General features: G+C 42.4%; 1 protein-coding gene across 4 annotated transcripts in view; it reads left to right on the forward strand.

The window, feature by feature from the left end:
* HIVEP3 (HIVEP zinc finger 3) overlaps nt 1–23492 on the forward strand; it is a 564242-nt gene that overhangs the window by 106032 nt on the left and 434718 nt on the right. For all 4 annotated transcript variants that reach the window (XM_061412315.1, XM_061412313.1, XM_061412317.1 and 1 more), the window contains one exon: nt 21506–21617. The gene's annotated coding sequence lies outside the window, so the exon portion shown is untranslated. The remainder of the gene's footprint in view (nt 1–21505; nt 21618–23492) is intronic.

The raw sequence follows: 23492 nt of genomic DNA on the forward strand, positions 1-23492 counted from the left end.
CTTTATTTTTGAAGATTCAGCTCAATTTTGTATTTTATTAGAAGTAGAAATAAGGTTGAAGAATGTAAGGATATAAAATAAGTATGATAGAATATTCACTGACTTTTGATTGAAAGCAGAAATGCTGTTATGAATAAGATAAAATGCTTTGCATTGACATGAGTACATATCCCCTTTTTATATACCACTCAAAATTTATTTTTTATTAATATTGTTAAGTGAAAATGCTGATACTTTGTTCCAGCCAGATACCTCAGACTAAAGTAAGATGGTCAATAATGTGATCAAGTTTTTAATAATGAAAATCTATCAATGATGGGAATTAAATAATAGGAAATAAAAATAATTATTTAGAGACTAAAGACATGTATTTAGCTGAATGACTTTGTCAAGTCCTATACCTTGGTTTTCCCAGCTATAAAATGAGAAGATTGGATTTAATTATCTTTAAGATATTTTCCAGCTATCAAATCTGTGTATTTCTGTAATAAATCAATGGTTACCAGCTCTATGATCCTGATGTTTGCTTTCCTAGTGCATATCTGATGTTATTAAGAAAAAATACCTAGTAAACCCTAATGAAAGCCAACCGGTAGAAAACGGAGGAGACAGAATTGCAGGGCTTTGTACCTGCTTCTTCTGTAAGTAGACTTCCCTGGTCCTTCCAGCAGAGAGAGAGGAGGTATGTAATTTTTTAAAAAGTTGAGAGGAGAAAGAGAGAAAGAAGAGGAACACTTCCTTTTCCCTCTAAGAGATGGTAGCTCTCCCAACTTTCTGAAGACTCATCAGCACCTACAGGGTGGACAGCACCAAATCTCTTCCAAAGTTCTCACCCCACTAATCTAAGCCTAGGTGCCTGGGGTTCACTGATTAAGTGGTTTTTATTTCAAAAAATATATGAAACCAGGGAGGGCCATACAGAGGACTTCAAAGGTAGTAGTCTAGATCTTAAATTGGGTGCTTGGTTCAAGAATGTCATTTTTCTCTTGTGATTGTATAATAACATACATTACATGAATTCTGTTGTGTCTATCAATTTTTCATAATAAAAGTAATGCATTAAAAATATGGCTCAGGAAACTCAAACAGGGACTCTGTATCAACTTAGAGGGGTGGGATGAGAAGGGAAATGGAAGTCAGGTTCAAAAGGGAGGGGATATATGTATGAAAGTGAAAGTGAAAGTGAAAGTTAGTCGCTCAGTTGTGTCTGACTCTTTGCGACCCCATGGACAACAGTCCACCAGGCTCCTCCATCCATGGGATTCTCCAGGCAAGAATACTCGAGTGGGTTGCCATTTCCTCCTCCAGGGATCTTCCCGACCCAGGGATCAGACCCAGGTCTCCCACGTTAGAGGCAGACACTTTAACCTCTGAGCCACCAGGGAAGCCTATACCTATGGCTGATTCATGTTGAAGTTTGACAGAAAACAACAAAATACTGTAAAGCAATTATCCTTCAATAAAAAGTAAATTAAAAATGTATCTCATAAAGCAAAATGAAAAGACATTCTCATTAAAGAGAGATCTCATATTCAAAGGAATAATTAAGAGGCTTATGTATCAATCTTAAAGAGTTTCACTAACTAACCATCCTCCTTCCCTGACAAATAAAGTAAGGTGAGTAAACCAAGCAAGGTAGATCCCATGGGAGAACAAGAATGTGAACAGAAAAAGAGCAGATATTTTCACTTTTATGGAGCCCAAAAAGGCTGGTTGGGATATGGCCAGGTCAGCATTTCAACCAGGCTCATGAGAAGTTCCACAAAGCAGAGGTCAAAAGTGTGATCTCGTCCTTAGAGCAGTCAGATGAGAGCTTTTAGAGTAGACCCTAGATCCTTCCATATTTTTGCAGTCAGGTTATAAAAAGGAGCCTAAGAATCACACTGTCTCTAAATCAGAACAAAACCTTAGGTAGAATTTTTATTGTGTGAAGTTCAGGAATGCTTTGTACTGCAGGCTTTACCTTTTGAGTCTCTGATCATTTACTTTTATGCTTGGGGGAAGGTCCAGGGAGCTATTAACTGTTGAAATCCTTCCAGACCTGTTGTTCCTTTGTCAGTTCTCATCCTTACTTTCTTTATGGTTCCGCTAGACAGCGTGAACCATCAAGAAGCTTTCCTTAGCTTGGTTATACTGGGTTATCTAGGCTCCCTTACCACATTACTTCACCTTCTCCTGGCCTTCCTGTTTCTCCTGCTCCCTTTAACATCCATGCCTGGCCTTCAGAAAATGTTTATTGAGCACCTACTATGTGTCCAGGTGCTAGGGATGAAAAGAAGAACCACATAGCCATGACATGCTCTAATGCAGGTTATGGTATAACAGGGAGGGGGAAAGTAGATGTCAAACAGACATCTAAGAAATTAACATATATTTTGCCCTACAGATATAGAGAAGGTGAAGTGCTATGAGAGGCAAGTACAGGGTATATTCTCTAAATTGAATGACCAGGGAACTCACCTTTGAGGAGATGGCACTGAATTTGCAACTTGAGGGAACAGGCAAATGAGAGGACAGCATGTTCCAGGCAGAAGGGAAAGTGTGTGCAAAGGTCCAAAACAAGAAAGAGCATTGATGCTGCGGGACCTGAAAGAAAGCTGGTGCCATACACTGGGCACATCCAGTGGTGTTAACAGAAAAAAATGGCTGATTGGTTCACATATGGAATACTTTGTGCACAAACATGCCCATGATCTTTCAGTCAATGAAGAGTGGTATCCTGGAGACTACTGGGTTAAGTAGTAGGGTTCGTCCAATGGTTTAAGACTCTGTGCTTGCAGTGCAGAGGGTACAGGTTCAATCCCTGGTTGGGGAAGTAGGATCCCACAGGCCATGTGGTATGGAAAAAAAAAAGTTTCCTGAATGTGCAGTATGTTTCTTCATATGACTATACATTATCAGTTAAGACTTTCAAGTGCAAGTCCTAGAAAGCCTAATCAAAATTTACTTAAGCAAAATAATTTGCATTAGTTCACATAGCTGAAAAATCCATGGATAGGGCTACCACTAGGCCTGGCTTTATCAGGAATTCAAATATTTTGGACCAGCCCTGTTGAGTAGTTCACTATGAGCCACATGCATCATCACTTTACCATGTAATCAACAAAAATTATTAGTGAGATATTTTATGTTCCTTTTTCATATTGTCTTTGAAGCCCAGTGTGTCTTGTACACTTACATCACGTCTCACTTTGTACTAGTCCCATTCCAAGGGACTAGTTGGACATGTAATGCACATGTAACGCTCAGTCATGCCATGTGGCTAGTGGCTACCATCTTGGACAGTGCAAGTCAAGGCTTTAGATCCTTTCAATTTCAGTACATGTGAGAGTGAGCTAGAGAATGAGTCTTCAAAGAAGCCCAAGTAAAAGTTTCTTTGTATCTCGGCTCTAAAAGAATTCTGTGACCGTATTGAACCATACAGTTGAACCAACTGTATGCCCAGGGAAAAAAGTGATTCACCTAATGGTTTAGACCTCAAATCACCCAAATCATAAGCTGAACCCCAGAAGTGCAGGAAAGGGGTAGGTCCCATCTGAACTCAGTATATGGGGTAGACATTTGCAATTTTTGGCCATTTGGTACTCATTCATCTGGTCTCAGATAGTAGTGTTTGGGAATTCTGTCCTTTCCGTGTGGAGGGGGACTGGAAGACAGACTGTTAGTGGAAGTTATATCTGAGGATGAGATTCTAGGGGTTGTAAAGAGCACACTTTTTATTTCCTGCTTTATATAGTTCACTTTTTACTTTCTTGCTATTATTTTATTTTTATTTTTAAAGAGGAAGATATGTGAACTTAGCTTTCCTTGTTCTAATATGGGAATGTGGTCTCATGCCTGAGTGGCCAAGTGTTTTGGTTACTTAGGAGTTGTTGTTTAGTTACTAAGTCATGTCTGACTCTTTTGCAACCCTATGGACTGTTGTCTACCAGGCTTCTCTATCCGTGCGACTTTCCAGGCAAGAACACTGGAGTGGGTTGCTGTTTCCTTCTCCAGGGGATCTTCCCAACCCAGGGATCAAACCTGCGTCTCCTGCATTGGCAAGAGGATTCTTTACCACTGAGCCACCTGGGAAGCCTAGGAGAGCCCTGGCTTATTCTTGTTATTACAGAGTAATTACTAATAGAACTCTCTTCACCTCTAAAAGTCCCAGCATTGAAGCATATGGTCATTCAATCTAATGCTTTAACTCCATGGTGAGTACTGATAAAGTTGATTCAGATTTTAAAACAATATTTTGAGATAGTAGGCTGTTTTGACAGACAGCCCAATAAAAAGCAGAGTATTCGTATCTGGTGTTTCTGCATCCTCAGGGAGGAAGGCATTCCAAGAGTTAATTTTTCTAATAATTGAACAAAATGCTTGAACATTAATTTCTTTTGATGAAAACATTGCTCTGATGTGTTATATATGCTCCTAACTTTAGTAGAGTAAATCAAACATGCTTGGAGTACCTGTTGACACATGCTATTGCAGAGCTTCCCCTGCTGGGCAGCTGCTCACTGGTGTGTCATGAATGGATTACAGATGTGTGGAGCTATGCTCTCCTCTTCGCCCCCTACCATCGTCATCTCTCAGGAAAGCCAGGTGGGGCTTGGGGTGACAGAAGCCCCTGACTGTTTCCCCAATGTGTTGTCTAAATAGACTCATTTTCCATGCATGCATGCATGCAAATTCGCTTCAGTCATGTCTGATTCTTTTAGTCATGTCTGATTCTTTGCAGTCCTACAGACTGTAGCCCTCCAGGCTCCTCTGTCCATGGGATTCTCCAGGCAAGAATACTGGAGTGGGTTGCCATGCCCTTCTCCAGAGGATCTTCCCAACTGAGGGATCCAACCTGTGTCTCTTACATCTCCTGAACTGGCAAGCAGACTCTTTACAACCAGCACCACCTGGGAAGCCTCATTTTCCACGTGTGTCTTTGTGAAAGGTCAGGAAGAGCCAGTTCCTGCTTCGTGTTGTCACTCAGAGATTCCGGCAGGGCTACCTGGTGAGGTTCTCCTTCGTGGGTGAAATTCCCCAGATGGCTACTGCTCTTTGTTTTTTAGGAACTCTTCTTTCCTTGTCTGGTGATTGTCACTACTTCTTACTGTTTTTTTTTTTTTTTTTTTTTGTATTTCACTTACTATCTTGTTTTACACAAGCTTGTTAGGTAAAGATGTGTGGAGCTTGCTTCTTCCAGCTGAAGATTTAGTAGTGGCTGTTTGCATTATTATCTTTGTAACTAACTCATTTCTATGCTGTTGCTGTACTCCATGTATCTAAGATAAGTTTAGGATGTCATGTTATGCCTCCTCATTAGAGATGGTTCTGTTCAATTCAGTCGTTCAGTTGTATCCGACTCTTTGCGACCCCATGAATCGCAGCACGCCAGGCCTCCCTGTCCATCACCAACTCCCAGAGTTCACCCAGACTCACATCCATCGAGTCAGTGATGCCATCCAGCCATCTCATCCTCTGTCATCCCCTTTTCCTCCTGCCCCCAATCCCTCCCAGCATCAGAGACTTTTCCAATGAGTCAACTCTTCGCATGAGGTGGCCAAAATACTGGAGTTTCAGCTTTAGCATCATTCCTTCCAAAGAAATCCCAGGGCTGATCTCCTTCAGAATGGACTGGTTGGATCTCCTTGCAGTCCAAGGGACTCTCAAGAGTCTTCTCCAACACCACAGTTCAAAAGCATCAATTCTTCGGTGCTCAGCTTTCTTCACAGTCCAACTCTCACATCCATACATGACCACAGGAAAAACCATAGCCTTGACTAGACGAACCTTTGTTGGCAAAGTCATGTCTTTGCTTTTGAATATGCTATCTAGGTTGGTCATAACTTTTCTTCCAAGGAGTAAGCATCTTTTAATTTCATGGCTGCAGTCACCATCTGCCGTGATTTTGGAGCCCAAAAAAATAAAGTCTGACACTGTTTCCACTGTTTCCCCATCTATTTCTCATGAAGTGGTGGGACCAGATGCCATGATCTTGGTTTTCTGAATGTTGAGCTTTAAGCCAACTTTTTCACTCTCCTCTTTCACTTTCATGAAGAGGCTCTTTAGTTCCTCTTCACTTTCTGCCATAAGGGTGGTGTCATCTGCATATCTGAGGTTATTGATATTTCTCCTGGCAGTCTTGATTCCAGCTTGTGCTTCTTCCAGCCCAGGGTTTCTCATGATGTACTCTGCATATAAGTTAAATAAGCAGGGTGACAATATACAGCCTTGACGTACTCCTTTTCCTATTTGGAACCAGTCTGTTGTTCCATGTCCAGTTCTAACTGTTGCTTCTTGACCTGCATACAAATTTCTCAAGAGGCAGGTCAGGTGGTCTGGTATTCCCATCTCTTGAAGAATTTTCCACAGTTTATTGTGATCTACACAGTCAAAGGCTTTGGATGGTAGATGTCTCATAAAGAGTTCTTTATTCTTTATTTTTTTATACATTAAAAAATAATCTATTTATTTTATTTTTTGACTGTGGTTGACTTCGTTGTTGCATCCAGGCTTTCTCCAGAGGTCAGCAGGGGCTACACTTGTTTGAGCTGTTCAGGCTTTGTTGTGGCGGCTTTTCTTGTTGCAGAGCACAGGCTCTAGGCATGCAGGCTTCGGTAGTTGCGGCATGTGGGCTCAGTAGTTGTGGAGCACGGGCTTATTTGCTCTGCAGCATGTGGGATCTTCCTAGATCAGGAATTGAAAGGGTGTCCCTTGCCTTGCAAGAGGGATTCTTAGCCACTGGACCACCAGGGAAGCCACTTTATTCTTTATTTTTATTGTTGAAAGAACCAATTGATTTTTAGTTAAAATTTTTGTGTATTTTATTTGTTTTTGAGCTCTTTATTCTTAAGAGATAGTTGTGGTTGAGATAGATAAATATAATTTCAAGAAGACTGTAAGTAAATTACTGATGACAGCATTGTAATGCAGTGTCATGTGGAAGAGAAGAATATTCAATACACACACACACGTGAATAAAGAGGTGGCCAGGGAGAAATTCGAAAAATGTGGAGGACAGTTGTACCCTCCTTTCAAACTAACCGCATAAAGGTCAGTTGTCATCCTCTCTCAAAAACTGATCCCTTGTTACCATTCTGAAACAGAGTAACTTTCTGATTGGACAACTGCTGTTAGCCTGTATGGCATTTCTGCTGCGTTTGTGTTTTTATGCTAGGGTGGACGTCTTCCAAACTTTTCGTTGAGAAGGAAATACTCAGTGGGCCACACAAAATCTTAACTAGTATCATTCTAAGGCAGTCTCACTCAGAAGCTAAAAGCAAGATCTTTTAAGTATGACCTGGGTTTGAATTCTGGTTCTAGCACATACTAGCCCTGTGTATTGGACAACTTTCTTAATCCCTCCGAGTTCCATTTCTCTCATTGAGTTTTGTGATGATGAAATGAGAAAAATCTTGTATAATCTCTGGCTTGTCATAAGTGATCTCTAATTGTATTGTTCCATTGCTGCTGCTAAGTCGCTTCAGTCGTGTCTGACTCTGTGCGACCCCATAGACGGCAGCCACCAGGCTCCCCCCTCCCTGGGATTCTCCAGGCAAGAACACTGGAGTGGGTTGCCATTTCCTTCTCCAATGCATGAAAGTGAAAAGTGAAAGTGAAGTCGCTCAGTTGTGTCCGACCCTCAGCGACCCTATGGATTATGGTTTATACTCAAAGATGTAGAGAGCTAGAGAGAGAATTACTTCCAAACTTACAATGCAAAAAAAATGGACCAACAGCAGATTCATATCCTTTCTTGAACATATTGAAGTATTGAGGTTGCTGGGAAACCAGAATTTAGGAAGAGACAGGTATCTGCAGGGAAAAATAAAACATAAGCCCTGATTTACCTGGGCAAGAAGCAGCTAGACCCTTGTAAGAATTCAACTAGGGTTGAGCAGGTGGAGTCTGGCTGAGTGCACACTGGCAAGAGAAGATGAATCTAGGGGTCACAAATAAAGGGGGGCATACCTTCTTATAGGCATTTTCCCATGAATCCCACCATGAGCTCCCTGAAATGATTTGGAACATCTACAGAAAGTCTCCCTTGTGCTGCACAGGGAGCAAAGCTGCTGTGGGAGGGAAAGAAAACTGCCTGGACCCTTCTTTCCTGTGAACAAAAGCCTTAAATTGTGGTGTGTGTGTGTGTGTGCATGTGTCTGTGTGTGTGTGTGTGTGTGTAAGGGGATGGACACTATTACCCTTAGGGTACAGATGAAATCCTGTCATTTCTGGAGCAAGGGTACAGGAAAACAACTCTTGACCCCTGGAAAAAGAGCAGGTATAAATGCTGGATTCAGAAGTAACCCAGAGAAAGGGTGGGATCACTGAGAAGGCTCAGTGATGTAGTGCTTGTCTAAGACTAAGTCTTAATCAGAACAACAGGCAGTGTTTCCTCCCTTATTCTACCCTTAAACCAGCCAAATGAAAGAATGCAGAAAAAGAAAAGAAGAAAGAACAGACAAAAGAAAGAAAGAAACAACAAAACAGGTTTTTATCCAACCATATAAAAATCATTGAGTATGAATGGTCTAAACACACTTGTTAGAAGACAGGGATTGTCAAATTGGATAAAAAAGGCAAGAACAAACTATACACTGTCTATAAGAAACTCACTTCAAATATAAAGACAGGTTAAAAGTAAGAGGATAGAAAAGGGCTAACTAAGATAAAGCTGGAGTTGTTCCGGTAATATCAGACAAAGTAAACTCCAGAACAAGGATTATTCTCAGGGATAAAGAGGGACATTAAATTATTGTAAAGGCCCCAATTTTCCAAGAAGTAGGAACCCTAAATATGCATGTACTTTACAACAGAGTTCTGAAGCACATAATGCAAATGCTGATAGAATCGAAAAGCAAGTTAGACAAGTTCACAGTTAAACATGAAAACTTCAGTGCTTTTTTCCTTAGCTAATTATGGCATAAATGGGAAGAATATCAATAAAAGTATATTGATCTGAACAGCATCATCAAGCAACTTGAGCTAATTGACATATAACACTACCCAACAACACATCTTTCTGGACTGCACATGGAATATTCACCATGGGATACTATATTTTGGGTCATGAAACAGACCTTAACTTTAAAAGAATAGTAATTTCAGAAAGTTTGTTCATGAACCATAGTGGAATTAAACCAGAAATCAAAATAGAAATATGTCTAGAAAATCCCCCAATATATGAAAAACAAACAACATCAGTCTAAATATCCTATGTATCAAAGAAGGATAATTAAAAATATTTTGAACTGAATGAAAAGAAAATATAACTTGTCAAATTTGTGAGATGCAGCTGAACAGTGCTTAGGTGGGAAATGATAGTGTTAAATGATTTATATTAGAAAAGAAGAGAGGTCTCCAATTAGTAATAGAAATATCTGTCTTAAAAAAAGCAACACTAGAGAAATAAGAAAAAATTAAAACTAAAGCCATCAGAAGGAGGGAAATAATAAAAATAAGTTCAGCAATCAATGAATTGAAAACAGAAAAGCAATTCAGAATTATTAATCAAACCAAAAGCTGGTTCTTTGAAAAGATAAATGAAATTAATAAACCTCTAGCCAGACTGACAACCACTAAGATGGCCTAGAAACAATGCATTCTGGTAGCAGTGAGCACACTCAGTGCTCAAGTCTCGGTTTCTAAATGCCATTATCCAAGAAGAGGATATCCAAGTTTCTTCTTGGAAAAATAAACTCCAGGACTGAGCAGGGAAAATACAAGATGATTGTGGAGCATCTTGTGGTGCTAATCAACAGCAAAAAAACCACAGCAGGATTGTGTCAAATACAGGAACCAACATAAAACAGCTCCCAATGGCCAAAGTTGAGACAATTTTAGCTGAAATAAAATTTAAAAATTTGGTCATAACTCAAAGAATAAAATAACTATCCACGAGTCCATATTTGATAAAAATAAAAGTTGGATGAGCTTTTATTTTATAGGTAGAAAGGACAACTCTTCCTTACAGAAGAATTCCAATTAAGTATAGAGGGATGAGGGGAATAGAAAATCCCATTAGAACCATAGTCAGTGTTGTAGATAGCTCACCTGAAGGATGCTAAAATTAGTGGGTGACAGTGTTAAGGAGTAGCAAGACCATTTCCAAAGTTTCAAAGTGGGGTTGTAGACTCTGACTTGCTTTTTATTATGACTTTCCCTTGTTTGTTCTTGCGGCATTCTTAGGTGGGCTGTGAGTTGCTGAAAGACAGCCTTTCCCCCACCCTGTACCCTGTACACACATGTAGAGTTGATGTTGCCAGGATATGCAAACAGAAGCCAGGTGGTCACATGGAATGGGAGCTGTGAGGTCTGTCTCAGTGCGAGTTGGCACTCAGAGTACCCATTTGGGGCACCTGGATGCCACATCACTGGCTGCCCACAGTAGGGTCTCACCAGGTCTGAGAAGTTTGTTTTGAGTTATACTACACTCCTTTCGCACTAGAAACTTTTCCGATCTTCTTCCCTGGTTACTGAAGTCCCAGATGGTGCCTCTTATATCTTAGGTATAAGAGGTAAAAGAAAGGTTAAGAACCAGTGCCCTAAGGTTTTGTTTGTTTTGCCTGTGTGTGCCTTTAGATTCGGAAAAATGCACTTTTAGGTAACCAGAAGCAAGAAAGGAGATACACATTGACCTTGGCTGGTTTTTTATGTATTGGAAACCACCCTACCAAGATCCAAGACAGGGTGAATGACTGTCAAAAATGACTGGGTCTTGAGCCAGCACTCTGTTTTTTAAACACCATTCTAGGGTGTTGTTCCACCCTAAGTGATGGAAGCTCTGAAGGAAGTTAGAAGAAAACCTCATTATCCTCAGTTGTCTCTCATCTCAAGTACCACATTAAGAGTTTTCTGACCTTCCCTCTGGTGGGCAGATCATCTTTTTCAGCATGATTCAGTAACTTTATTTTCTATCTTTCTCTTTGGTCATATGGGCATGAGGTGGGAATCAAAAAGACCTAAGGTTTAAGCCTCATGCTGACATTTTGCTGGATGATTACTTTCGGACAAGGACATACTCATGATCATATTCATCATCTGCAAAAAAGGGGGTGGAAATCTGCCTTGGAGATGGTTTGGTAAGAATAACATGTCCCCATTTTGCAGATAAGGAAACCTGAGGCAGGAAAGGATTAAGCAGTTGGCTCAAACCCAGAGGGTTTGAATCCGTATAGTCTGACATTACTCAGAGCCTACACACTCTTTCTGCCATCCTGCTTTGTAGAAGGCCAACATGTACTTACTTCTCACCTGTCTTAAAATGGCAGAGGTTTCTGAAAATACTGTCCACTGTTCTACACTGAGCAGTTCCTGAGTTTGGTGCTTGGGATATTTTTATCTTTGACTCTAAATCTTGCAAGGAAAGCCAGCAATAAACTCTTCAGGTGTCCAAAGAGGGTGGGTGCCCATGGTCTTAGATAAAGAGAGCTTTGGATGGGCTCTGTTTTCATCAGTGTTTATGGGTAATAGTTTTCTGCCCCAACTGGGGTATTAGTAGTTACTGTTTCAAAAAATTAAAATTAGTGCTTTAAAAATGAATGAGTGAATGAATGAATGAGTGAAATATTTAATAAATGAGATAATGCTGGATCATTGAAAAAGCAAGAGAGTTCCAGAAAAACATCGATTTGTATTTTATTTACTATGCCAAAGCCAAAGCCTTTGACTATGTGGATCACAATAAACTGTGGACAATTCTGAAAGAGATGGGAATACCAGACCACCTGACCTGCCCCTTGAGAAACCTATATGCAGGTTAGGAAGCAACAGACTGGTTCCAAATAGGAAAAGGAACAACAGACTTGTTCCAAATAGGAAAAGGAGTACATCAAGGCTGTATATTGTCACCCTGCTTATTTAAATTCTATGCAGAGTACATCATGAGAAACGCTGGGCTGGAAGAAGCACAAGCTGGAATCAAGATTGCTGGGAGAAATATCAATAACCTCAGATATACAGATGACACCACCCTTATGGCAGAAAGTGAGGAAGAACTAAAGAGCCTCTTGATGAAAGTGAAAGAGGAGAGTGAAAAGGTTGGCTTAAAGCTCAACATTCAGAAAACTAAGATCATGGCATCTGGTCCCATCACTTCATGGCAAATAGATGGGGAAACCGTGGAAACAGTGGCTGACTTTATTTTTGGGGGGCTCCAAAATCATGGCAGATGGTGATTGCAGCCATGAAATTAAAAGATGCTTACTCCTTGGCAGGAAAGTTATGACCAACCTAGACAGCATATTAAAAAGCAGAGACATTACTTTGCCAACAAAGGTCCGTCTAGTCAAGGCTATGGTTTTTCCAGTGGTCATGTATGGATGTGAGAGTTGGACTGTGAAGAAAGCTGAGTGCTGAAGAATTGATGCTTTTGAACTGTGGTGTTGGAGAAGACTCTTGAGAGTCCCTTGGACTCCAAGGAGATCCAACCAGTCCATTCTAAAGGAGATCAGTCCTGGGTGTTCATTGGAAGGACTGATGTTGAAGCTGAAACTCCAATACTTTGGCCACCCGTTGCAAAGAGCTGACTGATTAGAAAAGACTCTGATGGTGAGAAAGATTGAGGGCAGGAGGAGAAGGGGACAACAGAGGATGAGATGGTTGGATGGCTTCACCAACTCAATGGACATGAGTTTGGGTAAACTCCGGGAGTTGGTGATGGACAGGGAGGCCTGGTGTGCTGCGGTTCAGTTCAGTCACTCAGTCGTATCCGACTCTTTGCTACCCCATGAAACGCAGCACACCAGGCCTCCCTGTCCATCACCAACTCCAGCTCAGTGTTTCTCATGGGGTCTGAAAGAGTCGAACACAACTGAGAGACTGAACTGAACTGAACACTGAGGAAGTTCACAGAAGAGTGCCTGGAACACAGTAAGCTCCTCATAGCTGCTTGTCTCCATCCTCCACACCTTCTCCTTCATTTGACCTTAGTTTAATCTGTTATTTTCTTCCCCCACAAACTGAGGTCACACTCTTCTCCATTACATTATACTTAACATTTATCATGTACTTTGATAAGCACTGTGTTTAGTTAGAGTGCCACACCTAAAGTGCTTCTTGAAAAATGACATGAAATTAGAAAGGACAGTAGCTACTTTGGATGACAGAATTGGGTCCCAGATGTCAGGGTAAAATGATAGGCCGATTCTTACAAGGTCGATGCAAGGTCTTGCGATGGTGTCCAGAAAATCAACTGCATGATTGGAGAGTGGAGGAGATGTGTGTCTTAGCGGCCACAAATATATAAAACACTCGGGAGTTAAAATGGATAGTTGTATTGGTTAGGGCATAGATTCTCTTGCTGTCACAAAGATCTAAAATAACAATGGCCTAAGTAAACTACAAGTTTATTTCTCTCTCAGACTGAGAATAAGCAGTATTGGGTAAAATGGCAGTACCAGAGACCCTTGATCCTTCTGTGTTGTTGCTCTGCTAATTCATCACAGAACTGTCAGATCCACATTCCACCCAATGGGAAAGGGGAATGGGAAGGGCATGAGCCTCCCCTTTAAGAGCAGGACTGGAAAATTACACTGGTCATGTCTGGTTACATCCCATTGGCTAGAACTTTGCCTCCTGGCCGCACCTTGTGACAAGGGAGACTGGGAAATGTAGTATTAAAGTGGTAGCCATATTCCTAGCTAAGATTTTTATTACTAGGTAAGAAGGGGAGAGAGAATGGGTACTGATTGAATAATTAGCAGCCTTACAGTTAAGTTGGTATGATACAAGAGTGCAAAAGGCTTTTTTGTTTGCACAAATGTCTTGGGTAATCTTACATTGCATTGATAGAAGTATAGGATCTTCTAGAACAGGAATTGGTAAACTTTTTCTGAAAAAGGCCACACAATAAATATTTTCAACTTTGCAGGCCATATATAGTTCATATTGAAAATTCTTTTTTTTTTTTTTTACAATTCTTAAGAAATGTAAAAACCATTCTTAGCTCATAGACTATTAAAAAATATAACCTGCATTGAGGGCTAGTTTCCCAGCTGCTGTTCTAGAACAAGAATGGTGATAAGTCTGGGATCTTATCTAAAGATATGCAAGAATATGTCCAGAGGAGGTGGTCAGGATGAGAAAGGAACTATGATGCATTCACAAGAGCGGTGATTGAAGGCATTGGTTACTTTCAGTCTGGAGAAGCTGAGACTTTTTAAAAAATTTTTTTTTTTAATTTATTTATTTAGCTGTACCAGAACTTAGTTTTGGCACACAGGATCTTCAGTCTTTGTTGTTGCATGTGAGGTCTGTTAGTTGTGGCATGTGGGATCCAGTGGACCAAACATGGGCCCCCTGCAGTGGGAGTGTGGACCACCAGGGAAGTTCCCAAAGCTGAGACTCTTAATGAGATGATCATTGGCTTTAGATATTTGATTGACAGTCAGGTGGTTTGGAGAGACTTTTGTTCTATAAGTATCCAAAGGGAAGAACTAGAATCAATGAGAGATGCTCTGGGAGACAGACTGCTGCCTGGCATAAGGAAGAACTTTCCCATTATTAATTATTATTTGTGGAGTCTTTATTGCCAGGCAGTGTTCTAAGCCCTTTACATAGATAGTTTCACTTTATCCTCAACAACCCCGACAGTTAGGTACCACCTCTACTTTATGGATGAGACAAAGCAGCTTTAGAAGTTTATACAGCTTGCCCGGGCATACATGCTACTACGTGGTGGAGCCATATTAACTTCAACTCTCTATTGCCACCTTGCATGTGAATTAAATGAGATTAGATCTGTATATAATTTAACAGTGCCAGGCACACAGTAAGTATTGTTGCTGGTAATAATAATTATTGTAATCCCTAGGAAGTACTGTCTCTCATCATGGTGGATGATGTTTTTGGTGGATGGTGGATACTAATGGTGGATACTAATCACCAGTATTAGTTTACTATGGCTTCTATAACAAATGACCACAGACTTTGGGGCTTAAAACAATGTTTTATTTCCTTAGAATTCTGGAGTCCAGAAATATGCAATCAGTTTCACTGGGCTAAGATCAAGGTGTCAGCAGGGCTGTGCTTCCTCCAGAGCCTCTAAGGGAGGATCTGTTCCTTGCCTCTTTCAGCTTCTGGTGCTTCTGGTTTCCTTCGTCTGTAGCTGCATCATGCCAATCTTAGCCTCTGTGGTCACATTTCCTTCTCCTCTCTGCCTTCTGCCTCCCTCTCTGTTTTCCTTTCCTTTTTTTATTATTCATGTGCTTTATTTATGTTTTCAAACTTTAAACTTTTTATGTTGTGTTGTGTGTGTGTGCACTTAGTCACTCAGTCCTGTCTGCCTCTTTGCGACCCCATGGACTGTAGCCCACCAGACTCCTCTGTCCATGGGGATTCTCCAGGCAAGAATGCTGGAGTAGGTTGCCATACCCTCCTCCAGGGGGTCTTCCCAACCCAGGAATCGAATCCGGGTCTCCCGCATTGCAGGTGACTTCTTTACCGTCTGAGCCACCGGGGAAGCCACGTTATAGTGAAGTATAGCCAATTAACAATGTTGTGGTAGTTTCAGTAAAGAAACTCAGCCATACATAAACGTGTACCCATTCTCTCTCAAACCCCCCTCCCATCCAGACTGTCACATAACATAGAGCAGAGTTCCATGTGCTGTACAGGAGGCCCTTTTTGCTTATCCATTTTGAATACAGCAGTGTGGACATGTCCATCCCAAACTCCCTAACTATCCTCCCTAGCCAGAAACCATAAGCTCGTTTTCTAAGTCTGTGGGTCTCTTTTCTGTTTTGTAAGTAGGTTCATTTTGTCATTTCTTTTTAGATTCCATATATAAGGAATGTCATATGATATTTTTCCTTCTCTTCCTGACTTACTTCATTACAGTATGACACTCTGTAGGTGCATCCATGTTGCTGCAGTTGGCATTATTTCATTCTTTTTAATGGTTGAGTAATAGCCCATTGTATATATGTACCACATCTTCTTTATCCATTCCTCTGTTGATGGACACTTAAGTTGCTTTCATGTCTCAGCTATTGTAAAGAGTGCTGCAGTGAATATTGGGGTGCATGTATCCTTTCTGATCATGTTTTTTTTTCTGGATATATGCTCGGGAGTGGGATTGAATTGTCATATGGTAGGTCTGGTTTTAGTTTTTTAAGGAACCTCCATACTGTTCTCTATAGTGGCTGTACCAACAGTGCAGGAGGATTCCCTTCTCTCCACATGTTCTCCAGCTTTTGTTGTGGATTTTTTGATGATAGCCGTTCTGACTGGTGTGAGGTGATAATCTCATTGTAGTTTTGATTTGCGTTTCTCTAGTAATTAGCAACGTTGAGCATCTTTTGTGTCTTTGGCCATTTATATGTCCTCGTTGGAGAAATTTCTATTCAGTTCTGCCCATTTTTTGAGTGGGCTGTTTTGATGCTGTCAAGTGTCATAAACTGTTTGTACATTTTAGAGACTAATCGCTTATTGGTCATGACATTTGCAAACATTTCTTCCCCATCTGTAGGTTGTCTTTTTGTTTTGATTATTGTTTCCTTTTTCAGCCCACATCTTATAAGGTTACTCTGATTATATTTAGTACCTTCCCAGGCAATGGCACCCCACTCCAGTACTCTTGCCTGGAAAATCCAATGGATGGAGGAGCCTGGTGGGCTGCAGTCCATGGGGTTGCTAAGGAGTTGGATACGACTGAGCGACTTCACTTTCACTTTTCACTTTCATGCATTGGAGAAGGAAATGGCAACCCACTCAGTGTTCTTGCCTGGAGAATCCCAGGGAGAGGGGAGCCTGGTGGGCTGCCATCTATGGGGTTGCATAAAGTTGGACATGACTGAAGTGACTTAGCAGCAGTAGCAGCAGATAATCCAGGATAAACTTCCCATCTCAAGAGTCTTCAATTAGACACATCTTCGCCATATAAGGTGATATTCAGTTTCCATAAGTGAATGTCTCTGGGGGGCCGTTATGTAACCTACCACAATGGTATTTAAATAGACTGAATAACCACTATTTTTCTATTCTTTCCACTATTAGGGAAAAAAAACCCAGCAACTTTATAACATTCCATGATTTATTGGTCAGTCGTAGCACCTGTTTTTCCTTGCAGTATTTTGTGTGTGTGTATGTGTGGAAATAGAATATATTTTGTATAAGGTATGAGTTAGAAGCAATACCGAACACCACACTGACACTGTTTATTGAGCAATACATTTTTTCCTCCCATTGATTTGAAATTCAGTTTTTATCACCTATCACATAGCAAACACTATACTTGAAGCTGTTTCTTAACTTTATTCAATTCCATCATCCATTTTTAGGTTTCTGCAATTGTGCTATATTATTTTATTTATTGTAGCATTTAAGTAGATACTCATAGCTGATAAATTCAGTTCCTCTCTATTCTTCTTTTTCAGTTTTCTTGGCTAATGGTCTTCTACTGTTTTCTTTCTCGTTGTGTATTTGAACTTAAAAAATTCTTTATTACATTTTAATGTGGTCTTGGGAAGAGAGGTGATGATAAATGGAGTTGTGATTGCCTTCCATAATGATCCTCCCACCCTATTTTTTTATTCTAGTGATTTTACTTACCCATCTCCATTGAGATTTTCCAGTATTTTGGATGAAATCATATGGAAATTTAATTCCAGACTTCTTGATTTTTTTCTCTAGTCCTCTCTTTCTACCTATCTTATGTTAACAAGTAAATTAAACTTTACTACCACATGATCAATTGTATTTGTACTCAACCATACATTTTATTGGCTTTATTCATTACATTTTCTTATATATCTTTTTTCTTGAGTTTATTATTCTGGCTTATTTTTTCCATTGTCTGGAACAGATCTTCAAGTAATCTTTTTTTTAAATTGAATAAAGATATTTCTGTGTCTTTGAACATGGCTTTCTTTTGTCATCACATGTGAGAGAAATTATAATTTGGCAGATGGTTGAATTCTTGAGTTTCAATAAGATTTCCTGAGAATTTTATAAAAATCGTGCCACTGTCTTTTAGCCTCGTGTTGCAGATGTGAGGTATGCTGTCAGCCTGATTTTCTTTCCTTCTAAGCAACCTGATTTTTCTCCTCTATCAGGAAGCCTGTAGTTGTTTCCCTTTGTTCTTGGAGTCAGAGACTGCATCTAGAATTGTGTATTCTTTCAGTAATCCTGCTACTCAGCACTCAGACCCATATGATCTAAGGCCTCCAGTCTCATCAGCTCGAGGAAATGTTCTTCTATTTCTCCCTTGATTGTTGCTTTTCCCCTTTCTTAATGATGTCATCTCCTTCCAGTACTTCTATTAGACTAATATAGGCTGTTCTGGATTTCTCTGTTATGACTTGTGTCTTATTTGATTATAAAGATTTTTCTTCTTTTGTTTTTTCTGTCTTCTTCATCTTTGTGTGTGTGTGTGTGTGTGTGTGTATGTGCGTGTGTATGTGTGGGATACCTAAATAAAATGGGGTGCTATCCCTATTGAGACTTTGACTTTTTCCTATATTAGGGACAAACTTCCCACTTTCCAAAGATGTTAGGGAATAATTGCTGTTCTGTGTGGAGAGAATCTTCCTAGTTCCTAACGTCCTTTCATTTGCCTCTGAGCTGATGCCTGTGACCCTCATGTGACCTTTGATCCTCTGAGCTTGGGGTTTTCCAGGACCCTTTTCTGGAAGTCTGTGTACTTTCTTCTTAAGGGGCCTAGGCAGAATCATGCGTGGACTTATCAGCACTAATCAGCCTTTCCTAACAGATGTCTCATCCACTTCATATCTTCCCCATATTCTTCAAAATGTTGGCTTTGTTGATGGCATCTTTCTCTGGGTCCCAGCACAGCCACTATTGTTTCAGTCATGTACATGTGGGGTTTTGTTTTGTTTTGTTTTGTTTTTGGAGAGAAGGAAGGCGTAAATGTCTGAGCCCAATTTTCTCTCCCCCAAACCCAAAACTCCAGAGTAGAAACAGCCGACACGAGTGAAGCATCACATGCATGGCTTAATGGAATAAGCTTTGAACTACATCAGCTCTGGGAGGCTTGTCTCTGAAGTCTAAAGAACAAAGCAGCATAATTAAAGGTTTGAGAAACAACTTTTACACCACAGTCCAGAGAGATGGGGTTTAATTTAACCAGCAGAACACAGTGAGGTGAGACTGAAATGGTGAGTCACACTGAACCTGCTAAAGATACAGCCGGAGAGACTATGCTTCAATTACAGTCAAAATGACTCAGGTTGGTCACTACAAAGACCAGTTAACTCTGAAACACTTGTGTGGCATCACAAAGCATTGGGTAGCCAAGTTAGGAAGCCTCTTTTTCTGGTGAGTTTTCCTGGAGGGTGAAGAGCTGTTCTATTTAAGGGAAGAGGATGGACTAAATTGTCTTCCGGTTTCCCTTGGGATATTATGGTTATGATACCTTAGTGCATGTGATATTAGGTGTGGGATAAAGAGCAGCAACAGATAAACTGCCGAGGATAAACAATCTTGTTTTCACCAAGCCTTACTCATAAGTTTTCTTTTTCAGTGTGAGGAGAGATAGTTTTTTATCAGGAACACTTTCTCTAAATTTTTAAAACCAAATGGAGACATCTTCCTGCTGGGAAGAACAGGAATTTCAGTGGCTCCCTTCCTCCCTGCAGTTGGAGGCAGTTCAGCTCCTAGCCTGGCTGGAGAGACTGCATCCACATCCCCTGGAGGTCCCCTCCCCCAGGGGGGTGTAGGGAGACCAGCAGGGAGGAGAGGGCCTGAGGCAGACCAGGGAGAAGAGTGACAGGCTCCCGGTGGGAGGTCTTCGCCTTGTCACGGAGCCTCCTGGGCTCAGGTCTGGGGTGGCCGCGGGAGGGTCAGTTCCAAGCTGTGTGGCTGTTGACATTTCCGGCTGCGGGTGCCCAGCCAATCAGTGAAAGGCCCAGCTAGCTTGGGTGATGACACATGAAATATGATAATTTTCTGCTAAAGAGCCCTGGAAGCTGGGAGAGAAGGGAGTGTGTGTGTGTGTGTGTGCGCGCGTGCGTGTGTGTCTGGGAGCAGGCAGTGCAGGCAGTGGCTGTGATGAGGTGAGAGGGTGACAGTGCATTGGTTTTAGTGCTTTGCCCAGGGAGGGTGGGCTCTGAGGCCAGGGCCAGAGGGACTGGCCAGGAGTGGCTGTGGGGACATCGGGGTGGCTTTTCAGGTAAGCTACTAGTGTTGTTGCTGCTGGGCGGGAACCAAGGGACCAACAGCCAGCGCCATTCTGAAGCCCTGGGGTTCTTGGGGTGAAAAAGAAACTGTAAAAGGCATTTTCCTTCCTTCCAAACATACATGAGGTGGGGAGTTTTGGTTTCTTCTCAGTGCTGCTGCTTTAAAAGCCAAAGCAAAACTGGACTAATAAACACCACCTGGGTGGCTAAAGTACTTAATTAAAAAAAAAAAAAAAGAATTAGGGCAGGGTGGGGGTTGTTTATCCTCAATCCCCAGCACCCATTTTTCTATCTTCATCTTAATCTAGCCCTGGTGAAAAAAAAAAAAAAAGAAAGAAACAAAAACCCAACAACCAAACAAAACCCTCTTGTTAACAAAATCTTGAAGAAGAAGGACTTACATCTGGATCTTAGAGATGGTGAAGGTTCAGGTTGTGGTTCTGATTTCAGATTCTGGTTGGAAAAAAAAATATGTGTTGGAACAAGATCTGGTTCTAGATTACAAGTAGTGCTAGAGGTTTCTTTAATTTGAGGACGTGGCAGTGCCCTGTGGTTAATTGTGAGCTGGCAGGGCCCCCCACTTCCTTCAGCTGCCCTGCCAGGCTTCCTGGTCCTTTCCCAGCAGGTAGGGGCTTCTGAGGGGTGACACTCATGCTGACAAGTGTCCCTGGAACTGTCTCACCCCATGAACATGTGTGTTCCAAAGTGAAGGATGGTAGTGTTTACATAACATGATTAGTCACTGAGGAACTCGTCACTGCAACAACTATGTGTCTAGTTTTATGGCTTGCCTTTGCTAGTTCTCTGTGTGTGTATGTATATATGTTTGTATGTTTGTAAAAAGGCACGGATGAATGGAATCATTATCTCTGCGTGCAAGCCTGCCCTGTGGCTTTAGGCATGGGACTGGCTTTCTGCTCTTGGAGTGACAGCTATTCAGAAGTGATAATTGGTGTACTGTATCTTTAAAAGGTTAAAACCCCTTTCAAAAAAGGTCTGAACTCATAGTGGAAAAGACAGGGTAGGCAGGGGTTGGCTCTGGATTCAGAAAACAGCTGCTGATTAGATGCCGTGTCTCTGGGCTGCGTTTATTCTGTGTTTTTCAGCAGCAGGAATTCAAGAGGGATGCTGCTGTTTGGGTTTCTGATCGTGATTTATATTTATTCAGAGGAATAACAGAGGGTGGATCTGTTCCCGGCGCGAGCATGCTCACAACCAGCCGACTCTCCCATTATCCAACTGCCTAGTTTGGTGCTTCAATGTACATGTATATTTCGTGTGCATATGTGTGTATACAAACACGCATGCATGCCTGGATGGACATATGTGTGCACAGCTTATTTTTTAAGGACAATTCTTTCAATAAGGTCTTTACCCCTTACTTGAAACAGGTGTTCAGGAAAAAAATGCACAAAATCCTGACTGACCGGAATAATTCATGAAGAAGGGGCTGGATCCGTGGGTCAGAGAACACAGGACCAGTGTGCCATCCCAAGGCCGAAGGTAGGGGACTCTGGATTTTTATTCGGCTGATGGTTGCCTCGCATTTTATTTATTGTTTTTTTGCCGGCGGCCGCCACGGGCAAGTGAAATAGCGAGCTGCGATTCCATGTTGTCGTGGCCCTTCTTGGGCGAGGTGTCCGCGGGCAGAGGCGCGGGGAACGACCGGGTGGGCGGCTGCGGGGCCTGCGTTGCCCTCGGTGGGCTGAGCGGGCTGCCCGGTCGGGTGCCGGGGGAGCGGCGGGAGCCTCAAGTGACCCCCGCGCGTCAATCACGGCGGCGGCGGCGGCTGTAACCCTGTGCGCGCCGCGCGCTCGCAGCTCCTGGCGGCCCGGCTGCACCCGCGCACTGGCGGCCGGCTCTGCTCTGAACCTCAGTGGTCCGGCGGATGCCTAGTCCGCCACAGAACCTGCAGTTTGCAGTTTCTTCAGCTGCCCTGGCTGCGGCTCCAGGATTGTTCAGCAACCCCCAATCCCCAGCCCCCCGCGAGCCCTCTCTGTCGCCGAAAATGAAATCCGATCGGAGGATGCTAGGTGCCCAGGCAGATGGGAGATCTCCAGCTCCCTGAAATCCTAGCGCCCCTCTGCAAATGTTCCCAAAGCAAAATCACAACCTCGTGCCCACCCCAAGAAAACCGAAGCAAACCCAAAGTCTTCCTCTGTTGGGGAGTCTTGCCTTACCGCTAGCAAAGCAAGTACCCCCTCTCCCAGTTGTGTCCCACATTTTACCATCCTTCAAAATTAGAAACACCGCTGGTGCTAAGTGGCTTCCGCTGAGACGGTAGGAGCTGCTGGAGGACTCTTTTCCTGAGCGTGTCAGACAACCTGAACTCGCCGAGACTTGGACGAAAGTCGTGGCGAGGCGCTGGGGGCCAGGCTTAGATTTGGTTGATCGCGGCTTTTTTGGTTCATGTTGCAGGTTCGCAGGTCTGGATGATTTCTTTGGCTCAGCCCGCCCTTGAACTTTGGGGGTCGAGGATGCAGGCAGGAGGGTCTTCGGGGTCTGGTTGCTGGGTGAGCGGCCGCTTGGCGCTCTTTCTGCTATACACCTCAAGTTTCGGGCCACCATTGGAATTTTAACCTCAGCAGTCGGCTGCTCGCCAACCCCCAGCCGTGTCTGGTGCTTCGGTTGTGGTTGTGTTAAAACTTACTTGCTTTCAGGCTGTCGGGGGAGGGGAAAAGGGGCGCCTGCGGTGTGCGCTAAACTGATCTCCACCTAAGCGGTTCTCCAGCCCTTGTTTGCATGATTATGTAATTTCAACTAATGATCAGACCATGCGCCCCAGCAGCTCCCACCATCTCCTGGTCCTCCCCCAGACTGAAGAAGTTGGGTCCTATGTTTAAGATGCTTTTATGTAACTGTATGTATTAGGGGGCAGGGAGAGTGTGGGAAAGAGAGAGAATGATTTGAGCAATTTATGTGTGAGGAACGGAGGTGGGGTGGGAGGCAAAAATCACGTGTCCGTTGGGATGAGCTTGGAATTGGGCTTTGGGTTGGTGTTGATCTAAAGATCCTCCCACATCCCTCTTGGCCAGTCATTGCTTGTCTGGACTTTCATGTGGTCATTTCACCCCTGCTTGAACCCTGGAGAAGGTTGACCGTCATCCCTGCAAGAACCCTGAGTGACTAGCTCGATGCACAACCGGAATCCTGAATCCAGGGTGACCACCAGGTTCATTTGTTTTAGGTCCTGGCTGTTCCTCGTGCTTCCTGCTAAGGGAAAGAGTTTCTGCCATGCTTAGAGTTTCAGTTTTGCTCTGGGGTTGGGCCACACTGTATGGCTGAATAGCAGAACCCAGATGCTGGCTGAGCTGCTTGACATATGCTCTTTAAAGTTCTGATAACTTGCAGACACTGGAGGCCCTGTACATTCTTGCA

Source organism: Bos javanicus, chromosome 3, assembly GCF_032452875.1.
Source record: "Bos javanicus breed banteng chromosome 3, ARS-OSU_banteng_1.0, whole genome shotgun sequence".
In the NCBI taxonomy this organism is placed as follows: Eukaryota; Metazoa; Chordata; class Mammalia; order Artiodactyla; family Bovidae; genus Bos; species Bos javanicus.